The sequence below is a fragment of the Psammomys obesus genome, unplaced genomic scaffold (assembly GCF_907164565.1).
Source record: "Psammomys obesus unplaced genomic scaffold, mPsaObe1.curated_primary_1811, whole genome shotgun sequence".
NCBI lineage: Eukaryota > Metazoa > Chordata > Mammalia > Rodentia > Muridae > Psammomys > Psammomys obesus.
In genome coordinates, this window is record NW_026585690.1 from 2,399,344 (window position 1) to 2,410,138 (window position 10,795).

Consider the following 10,795-nt stretch of genomic DNA (forward strand, 5'->3'; position numbering starts at 1 on the left):
CAGGCATAGCAGCAGGAGCAGGATGCCGTGAGCTTGCATCCTTGAGGAAAAGCGCAAGGCAGGGGGAGCAAATTATAAGTGGGGGGAAGATTTTAATAAAAAGCCCACCCTCGGTGGCACACTCTCCATCAAGGCCACCCACCTAAACCCCCTCAAATAGCATGAACTGTGGGAGGCCTGAGAAGATGTCATTCACACCACAGCGCGGAACCTATATCCCTGTGTCTTAGAGCTTAGGTTTTAAGGAGAAGAGGGTGTAAGATAAAGAAATTACCTGAAATGTGACATGTACTCAGGCAATGATAACTGCCAAGAACACAACAAAACTGGGTGCTGGGAGAGAGAGAGAATGGAGACTTCCTTTAAAAATAGTGTCATCTGGAAGGCCTCTCTGAGGAGACGGTATTTGAGGAAAACTCAGAATAATGAGAAGATGCTGTGACCAGAGCAGAGATTCCTTGGCGGATACAGAACCAAGCACAAAGGCGGTGAAGCAGGGACAAAGTTGGTCTGTTCCAGGAGAAATCCTAAACCTGGATAACAAGGACACAGGAAGGAAGCACCAGAGAATCGGAGATGCAACGCTGTGGATGAGGGTGAAGGAGACCTTTTATGTTTTGGTAAGAAGCTCGGACTCAGATTTCATTCACGTGTATGGAGCAAACGTTAGAACGGCTCTTAGCAAAGGAAGTCAGTGTCATGTGATCAGAATAGTTTGTAAAAGATCCTGCTGGCTGAGGTAGAGAAGGAGCCAGCATAGGACAGAGTGAGAGCAGAGAAACCAATTAGGAGGCCATTGAAGTGTCCAGTCTAGGACCATTGCTCGGATGTAGGGTGAGAGTGTTGGAGATACTACATCAGGACTTGCCAATTTGCCAGGCATAGGAAAAGAAAGGAACAAGAGCTGACTAAGACTGGGTTTCCCAGGCTCCATATTAAGTAGGGAATGAAGCAGAGCTGTAGGCAGGATCCTGGCCTCCATGAAGAATCAATACTTTATACTATTTGATCAATATGGCTTATTTAACAGCTGAGAAGCTTAGAAAAATGAAGTCAGAATTAAATTTTATGGTTTTTAAGGTAAGAAATCCAGATGGGCAGAATTTAATGAATTTAGCAATATCCAAGAAAAATACTACAAGAAAATACATACATATATGAACAAAAAAGCTTTTATTAAACTCAGTTGCAAAATAGCAAAGAAAATTAATAGATTTAACTATTTAAATTTTGAAACTTTTATGTGCCAAAATTACCAAAAAGAAGACTGGGATGTAAACAAATAACCTGGGAAGTAAAACCACAGTATATATAATGAAGAGTTGATATACTTCATATGTAGAGACACATTTTAAGTCAATAAGAGGAAGAGAGCAAAGAGCAAATTTAAAATAGAAAAAAAGTGAAAATGCAAGGTAAATGTAAAGAAAGACTTCAATTTTAGTAGCAACAAACTCTGTACATTTTAACAGTAGGTACCAGTTGAGGATGGTGGTAAACTACCTGGATTCCCAGCATCCAGGGAATAAAGCAAAGAGCTGAGAGTCAAAGGCCAGCATAGGCCACAAAGTCAGCCCCTATCTCAAACAACAAGATAAACTATGAATTTTAAACTTTCAAACTGATAAATAATTGGAAATAAGTGTAGTAACTCACTATAGCATATAGCCCTAGGGTTATAAAATTGACCACTTATTCTTTGGTTTAAAAGCTCCTTGGGTCTAGGGAGATGGTTGAGCCCTCAGGAGCACTTGCTGCTCTTGTGGAGAACACAAGTTCTGCTCCCAGCTCCCACACGGTGACTAACTCCTGCCTGGAACTCCAGTTCCAGGGCATCCAACCCAGGAGGCACCAAAAGCACATGGTGTACACACGGGCAGGCAAAACATGTAAAAGCAAAAGGCATTTTAAAATAATTTAAAGTAAGCATTCTTTTTCATCTTGCTGCTTCATTCTGAAGGTCATAATCACAGTTAGGTGCCATTATACACACACATTGGCTATAGTGTGGTTCAGTAGTAAAATTTTCTCGCAATGAGCAACTGGTTAAATAAATAATGTTCTATCCATACGGCGTATTACAGTGCCACTGTTTAAAAACACCTTGTAAGAAAAATAAAATAATCTGACTTGACATATGGTAAATTGTTCACAATATCTTTTATAAGATAAAAGTAGGTTATAAAACAACAAACTCTGCAGCCACATTTTGATATGTTCATAGAGCAAACAAGTCAGTCAAGACATTCAGCCCATTGCTTACAATATTTTATTTCAGAGGTAGACTGGCAAATTTTTTTCCACTTCATTTCTGAGGTTTCTAAAATGTTCACATTGTGCGTGTTATGTGGCTCTGCATTACGAAGACAAACTATGTATCTACACGAGGATGAAGCATTCAAAGGGCAAAGGGATCCTGCTGGAAGGCTGCAGATAAAGGCTTGCTGAAAAGAAGCAGGTGATCCCTTTGAGCACAGGTGACTGGGCGGAGCCAGGATCTAGAAACCGGAGCTGTAAACACTGCAGCTCTAGTTCCTTATCATCCAAAGGTCGGTCCACACCAGCAACCACACACTAGGAGATTGTGAGCCAGCGTGGACAAACCAGTACAAGTAATACCCGGCCGGGCCTTAGACAGGACCCTAATACTTGGACTGGAACCCTGTACCCCTTTTGGCCAAAGCATGGTAAATCTCAAAGCCCCTGATCTTTTTCACTGGCCACAGGCTAACTCAACTGTCTGACCCTTTCTGCATGTGCAGAATCCTATGGAAGGCACCATACAGGCACATCAAAGAAGCACGGTGACCGTAGGGCCACTGTCAGTCATTCTGTCCACTCAGCTTTCCAGAACAGAGGACGCCACCAGTCAACTCTGCCTTCTGGTTTCTTGAAAAATCACTAAATGCCTTTTGTAATTCAATTACAAGCTTACAGTTGCGAGCCAAATCTTAACACTTGGAAAACAATTGATTTTTCAAACTGTCAAAAATACAAATTGATATATATTTTTTTTTTATTACGTGTGTGTGTGAATAAAAACCCTATTTCCACAACATCTAATATCTGCTAGTCTTTTGAGTTCTTTTTGAAACAGAAAAAGTAAACTTCCCACACCCAATTCGGTAGATGAATTGCTGGCTACTGGACGCTTCTGGGATAAATAAAAGAATAACAACAGCATGTCTACCCAAGACCCACTAAGTAAGATGGTCAGGCCAGGCACATTCCCTGGTGTTGCAAGCCTCCTGGGAGGTTCTGGCGCACCCTAAGGGTGTGGGGGGGGGGGATGTCTTGGGTGCAAAGGTGCTGGCAAGGAATGGGGGAAGCCAAGAGCAAGGGAAAGAAAAGTAAGAAATCTCCAGCTGAAAGGTGAAATCGCTTTTCAAAAACAAAACGCAGGGGGTCCTAGCTGGTGTCGTTTATCTGCAGCACAGGTGGCCGGCGAAGATCAGGCGACGAAGGTCCCCGACGTCAGCCCACTTCGGAGAACCGCGTCAGAGAGAGGTATACCTGCCCGCGGGCTAGGAGGAGAGAGTCGACACTCCCAATGCGCACAGAGGCGCTGGGCGTGGCTCGGGCTGCTCACACCCCTCGGTGGACGAGCTGGTAATAATTAACCGCCGCTGGGACCTGCTAACTGCGCCGGGGGACAGCAGTGTGGGGCCGGTTCCAGCCCGGAGCGCGTGAGTGAGCAGGTGAGTGACAAGGACGCTGGGACTCCCATGGGCAGCAACTCCTGCCCACGACGGCCAGGGACGCTGGCCACCTCAGGCTCCGCGTTGCTGGATCACAAGATCTGCCCCGCGTGATAACAGCAGGTGAACTTGGGAGTGGAGGGGGAAAGCCCCACTCAATCCACACACACATACCCGAGACTGGGCGGGGGCGGGGGGCCGATTGAGAGCAGGTCCTTAGAAAGCCCAGTCCATCCTTAGTAAGGGTAAATGGGTACGAGCTTAAGTGCAACCTCAACGCTGGTATGAGTTGGCCTTAAATCATAATCCTTCTCAGAATAGTCTTTCCTGGACAAGGTAAGTTTGTGGGGAGGGTGGGAGAGAGGAAGGGGGAGGGGGACGGGATTTGGAGCAGGGAGACCACCCTGCCCTCCCTTTCCCAAAGCACCAGCTCATTGACTTTACCTGGGCTGCATCTTCTTGCGTTTAAAGTGGGCATTAAATGACCACATCGCAAGGAAGAGATCCTTTGACTGGAGGGTTCAGTGAAATATTTCTTTCCTCGAGGCAAATCACCCTCCAGTCGCTGGAGAGGATTTGGGGTATAAGGAAGACCTCACCAGACAAGGTTACAATTACCGTATTTTCGCAGACACCAAGATTCTGAACCTGGGGAGTCACAGAGTCAAGATTTGTTATTTACTAGTTTGCCACTTTGAAAGTTACTTCCCGTATCTAAGCCTCAAAAGTCTGCTGTCCATAAAGCAGGGATGATACTGTGTGTCAGATGGGGATTTAGGGGATTAGGCAGTTGGCAGGCGCACCATAAATGGCACCTTTTTGTCAACACTTGCTGGCACTGGCTAGCTTCTCGGTCACCTTCAAGTGTTTAGCGAACCTGGTGGCCAGTTTAAACTTCTATGTTATTCATTTTTATTTGGTGAAACTCGTGCTTATTTCCGGGGAAATGAAAACACCTGTAAGTGGGAAAATTACTATGTACCTCATTTAAAGGCCTGGCCTTTAAATTTCACACTAAAGACTGCACTTGAATGATTTCCATCAAATTAGCCCATCTGGGCCAAGCCCTTCCGTTGTAACACATACTGAATTTACAATCAAATGACGGTGACTTTCATTTGTATTCTAACTGTCTGGTCCCTGTGCCTTGTCAGTCTCTAAATCTACAGCTTAAATGACAAGTGGTTTCATTTTATGAAGTGTCTCGTAATGCGTACTTTCCTGGCTCTTGCTGTTAGTTTTGTGAATGTTGCTAAGTGGTTTGCAACGAAAATCATCATTGTCTTAAGTATTTCTTTTCCATTCTAGAATCTGAATTTCCCAATGCATTTTTAATTAGATAGTGACTGAAGAATGGGTAGAATTCTAGAGCCAAACAATTGTGCGGCTGTCTTCTAGGATCTAACAGTGACTATTGAGCACAGTTTAGCTTATAAAATAATCAAATTTATTTAGACTAAATTAGAATACTAACTAAACATTTTTTCATCTACTATGTTGAATAGAAACTGCTGGATACAGTTTAAAGTATTTGATTTTATATTTCCTAAAAGATATATCAATATAAAGAAAAGTGCCTAATTAAGATAAATCTATTTGCCTATATTTAATATTTTAATATTGAGATTAATCTCTTTTACCCCATAAAAACTGTCTTCCTCATTAACTTATATGCTATACGTATAGACTTATCTGCTGTTTCTAAGGTGTATATCCCTTTATTACAAATTATAGAATATTTTATTCAACCAGAGAGAAAAATAACCAGGGTGTTTAGGAAATAATGAACTTTTCTAATTGCAAATACCATTATATAGTTCAAATAACATAGCATTTAATGTTATATACTCAGCTCTTACTTTAGTTTCCTAAAATGAGTAACTTACAATAAACTAGATGTTTACTGCTAACAGTCCATTTACTTGTATAACTTACTTTATTACAATGTAATTGGATGATTTGGGGACTTTAGAAACACAAATTTAGACTTCATGTGGAAGTTTCGAATTTTTTTTAAAATTCATGTTATCCATTCATCAATGAAGGACATGCAGGTGATTTTCTTTCCCTGGCTGTTATGAATAATGCTTAACAAGCCATAGAGAACAAGCAAGTAAAGACCATTTCTCCTTGGTCTCTGCTTCAATTCCTGTCTACAGGGTTTTGCCTTGAGTTCCTGCCCTGACTTCCCTTCATGACAGATTAGAAACTATAAGCAGAAATAAACCCTTTCCTGTCCATATTGCTTTTGGTCATGGTGCTCATCCCAGCAATAGAGAGCAAACCAGGACAAGTCTGTGTCCTATCTTTTGGTTCGCTCATTTGTTTTCTTGGCTCTTTGGATTTTTTTTTAAATAGTTCCCCACACTCTGGATGTTAGTCTTCTATCAAATGGGCAGCTGGAAAATACAAGTGACACTAATGAATTCAGAGCTTGTGTTTATATTTACAGATGTGTATATGTGTATGTATAATTAAAGGAGAACAGATCGTGAATTTGAGAGAGGGTAGCATGAGAGCAGTCAGAGGTTGAAGAGTGTGGGAAGAAATGAGATAAATGGAATCAATATTCATGTATGAGAATCTCAAAAAAAAGCATACAAAAGAACGATAGGATTTAGCAAAATAAAAATGAAATATCCAAGTATCGAAAACACAGCTTCTGAAAAAGTACTTCTCAATGATCTCCCTTGCATTAAAATCTACGGCAGAGAACTATTCTTTTGCAAAAATGAATCTGTCTTTCAAAACTGTCAATGATAGCAGTTTCCACAGCAATCGGCATCACTGACTCCAGCAAACAGACATACAAGTCAAGGCTGTGTGGAAGAAATGCTCATTGTTACTCTGGGCCCAGCCAGTAGGACGTTCAAAAAAGAAAGTGTTCATTATTTAGCAGCCAGTAAGTAATTAGGAAAAGTGAGTCGTGGTCTTCAGGACATCAACTTTTAGAATTTCCTTTTGGAACCTCAGTTGAAGCAGAGAATTTTTGAACCCCACCACAGCAGTAGTCTCTGGCTGAAGGAAACAAGATGCCTGAAGTCCCTAATTGATTACCAGAACACCATTTTGCCTCTTCTAACCCCACTTTCCTCATCTCCCCAAGGCACTCACTCTGAAGAACTCAGTGTGTTGCATCAACGCCATGGAAATGTGCAGCAGATTTTAGAGATTTGGCATTTCCAGTGACAGTTCATATGAACTGAGAAGAGCAGGATGCTCATACAGAAGTCTAGTCTTTTGAGTCATAGCCTATTTAATACTACCTTAAATTCAAGAGTTGAAATTGAAAAATAAAATTAAAACTAACTGCGGTTACACATACCTAGATTCTCAGTACTTGGGAGGTGGAGGAAGGAAGATCAGAGATCTAAAGCCAGCCTTGAATTCTGAAGCAATCATCCCTACAAACAAGGCACTGTAGAAGAGAAGACTGTGGAGCCAAGCATTTCTTGGAAACCATATTTCTATGAACTCTTTTCCTTCTTTCAAATAATGGATAATGGGTGCAGTTACAGATGCTACCTCAGAGCTACGTCTCATTTCCCCTAAGAGATGATTGCTTGCAGGTCTGCTCTTCCATTCTCCGAGCAGTGAGAAAGTACCTTTATTTTACAGCAAAGGACATATTTGTACATTCTCATTGCTTCTCTAGGCTAGAACAATTTTCTCTGAAAAGAAAAAAAAAAGATGCCATGTTTAAAGTCCTTAATGTAATCTCATCTCATAATTTAAAATGCACAGTTGCCCTTCCCATGGGATACTTCTGGGATTATTATTATTTCTTAGTTACTTTTATTGTGGGCACATTTGTATTATAAGTTTCCTACATATGTTTTTAAAACATACTTGTAAAATCAAAAGGAAAATCACTCATCCTCTTAGAGCCCTTAATTTCAGTTATTAATACTTGAACATTTCCCTTGAGTTTAAGTATACTTAATATTTTGTGAATTCTTCATGTGTACACTTCATATAATCACACCAAATGATGAAAAATGAAAGTAGTAATAATAACAAAATGAAGAAGTAATAAAAATAGAAGACTCTTGTCATCAACTTAAGGAAAATGAGGTATGGGTAAATAAAGAAAGAGACCAATTAAGTGATTATCACACTGTGGATAATTTATTATAGAAGGTCAGAAGCAAGAGAGGTCCTGGGAAGCTGGAGATGTTGTTTTATTTTGATTTTCTATTTTGCTCTTTTTAAAAGAACCTGACCCATGGCTGTACATTCAGACACAGGCTACATTTCTATACCCAGCACACTCAGAGAAGAAACTCAGGAAATATTTGGTTGGATGGTCAAAGGAGTGAACCAAAATTTCCACCTTTAAATAAGTAACCACCAAAGTCATCCATGGTTGGGCTCTGGAAGGTATTTTGAATGACGTGTATTTGCATTCACTGGGGACTTGAATTCCCTTCCTCCTTCCCTCACCTCTGGCCTCATTATGGTAACTGGCAAATTCAGGCATGCCCATGTCTAAACAGGAATACAGAGCTGGAGGAAATGAACCCCAGAAGGCTCTTCTTTATTTTTCTCGGATCCAGGGCAGCCCACACACTGATGCTGTCTGTCACCAACTCTGAAGGCTCCAGATCTGTCTGCCAGCTAGGAATGATTCTACTTCCCTGGGCACCCTTCATCCTGGCTCCCCTTAATTAAACCTGCCCTTTGTCTCCAGGCCTCTCTAAGACTTGATTACCCTGTCAAATTGTCCTTTCTTGAAATCCAACCTATGGGCAAAATGGAAAAGTAAATAGCCAAACTTATTAAACCAGTGCTCTTGTTTTACACACAGTCTAAGTCAATCAATTCTCACCCCTGGGCCTGGCAGTGACTATGATTCACTGTCCCAGCAAAGCCTGTGTCGGTAGCAACCATCTTCCTTCTCAAGTCGTAGGGCATTGTGTTCCACCAAAGAACTGAACGCCCTAAGAATGACCTCAGAAGGTTCTTCCTTGTTTTCCTACATCCTCTTTATCTCTGCTGCTTCTGACTCTATCACTTTCTTCCTGAGCTTTTGAGATAACTGATTCAGACCTTAAGCCCATCATATCTTAATTGAGATTTTCATCAGAATGCCATAAGGTTTGGTTTGCTGAGTCTTGGTGAACAAGGCGAGGAAAACAGAGAAGAGAAACTGTTTGAATGTACAGACCCATGCCTCTCTCTGAGTAAACAAAACTGAGATTTTAGCAAACATTCTCTTACTCCTTAGTTACTGGAACTCTCTGAACATGTTAGGCGGATTTAGGGCCATACATGTTCAATATTATTTTTATTCAATTATCACACCTACTTATGTACGCAGTTTTTAAATTCTTGTCCATTAAATTCTATTCAACTGCCTTCTTTCCTAAGGTTATATCTTCCAGAGTCTGAGGAACCTATCTGCTGCGACTTACTTTAGCACAGATCACAATCTGATGATAAACTTTAACTGTGATTGTTTGCCTTCCTTAACGCTATTTCAGACTTGTTATGAATACAGAGAGAAGGAACCACTGGGGAAGCTGCTGCAGTGATTCTTCTGTGCATCACTTCTTGTTTTCACTTCGCTATTACATGGCACCTCACACTTCCGAATCTCCTCAGCATTTGATGAGAATTTGCCATCTGGCTTGTAGGTGGCGATTTCTGGGTCCTCACATGTAAGAGTGGGCAAGATGGAGCCCCGGGTCCTGAATTCAGGGTATATATTAAAAGTACAGTCAAAAAGAACGCACCCGTGGATTCAAATGTGTTTAGGATGGAGGGAGGAAGAGTAAGACTGAGACTTAGTTTGGGTGCTTAATTGAACATCCAGGAAACGATTGAGGACCAGGAAGTAGATGCTTCTGAGACTAAAAACTGGGTGGTAGCATGAGTCTAGGGACTCACATCCTAGCAGAAGCTGAGTGGATTAGCTCACAGATCCATTTACCTGGAAATATAGTTAGGAAGAGGAAGATGGAATACACTCTCAAAACAGCTGGTATTTAAAGGGCACCTAATGAAATCCGCAGACCAGACTAAGACTCTGAGAGCTGTGAGGTGCCACGAAAAGAGAGCAAAGTTGTTCTTGCTGTTTCATCTTAAAAGGCTAAGAAGAAAGTATATCAGGGGAAGAGAAAAATCAGAATCATCTAATGGTTCTTTGAGGCAGACAAAATGGATGGTTTGGCAAAATACAGATGTTAAGAATGGGAGGAGATGCATGGGGCAGGGTAAATTAAACAAATTTACAGATTTAGGGGTAAATAACTCCTAAGTGGATCGAGGAGGGAGAAGATCGTGTTTGGGCCACATCATCATCACCAGGGGATCTTGGTGTGGGATATCTTCAGTGCTTTTATGTAGGTTCAAAGAATGAAAAAAAAAAAGAAAGAAAAAGAAAAAAGACAAAGGGAAACTTGGCTTTTAGAAGCTAGAGCAAGGTCTGTGTAACCAGACATCCCAATCCATCAAATCATGTGAATCTGTTAAGCTCACAGGCAGATAGTGTCTTTGCCATAAAGCAGCATAGCATCAAGAGGACTGTTGCTAGATTTTTGTCCCTTCTAGTAGAAGCCCTAGATGGCACAGACCTTGGGCAATGACCCATCATCAAAGAGACACCCTTAACTAGAAGAACACCATGATTTGAACAAAGAAAATAGAAACGCAAGTGAGACATAAATCAGTAATGACCATATAGGAAGCAGAATAGCAGAACTAGAGTGGTGCCGATAAAGCAGCAGTGGGGAGACTTGATAAGGGTCTCCATATAACTGGGACACATTGGACCCACGGTGAAGACTGCCTGAGATCAAGCTGAACAGATGAGGGCACACTTGATGGCATGAAATTTCATTACACAAGACCTGTCATTGAAGAGATGCTTCAGTAGAGGGTTTGTAAAGATAGATTTGAGAACAAGTAAAGAAAATGTAGATGCCAGGCTAAGGGACTTAAGCTGTCTCTTAGTTAAATAGTATAAGCATCTAACTCTTTCTTCTTCTTCTTCTTCTTCTTCTTCTTCTTCTTCTTCTTCTTCTTCTTCTTCTTCTTCTTCTTCTTCTCCTCCTCCTCCTCCTCCTCCTCCTCCTCCTCCTCCTCCTCCTCCTCCT

General features: G+C 41.3%; 1 protein-coding gene across 3 annotated transcripts in view; it reads left to right on the top strand.

Moving 5' to 3' along the window:
- The first annotated feature begins 3,648 nt into the window (after nt 1-3,648).
- The window catches only part of Rassf6 (Ras association domain family member 6), a 36,677-nt gene continuing 29,530 nt past the window's right edge, over nt 3,649-10,795 (top strand). For 2 of the 3 annotated variants that reach the window (XM_055596464.1, XM_055596477.1), the window contains exon 1: nt 3,649-3,698. The gene's annotated coding sequence lies outside the window, so the exon portion shown is untranslated. Of the gene's footprint in view, nt 3,822-10,795 lie in introns of all 3 variants that reach the window. The other variant, XM_055596472.1, reaches the window with a different exon arrangement.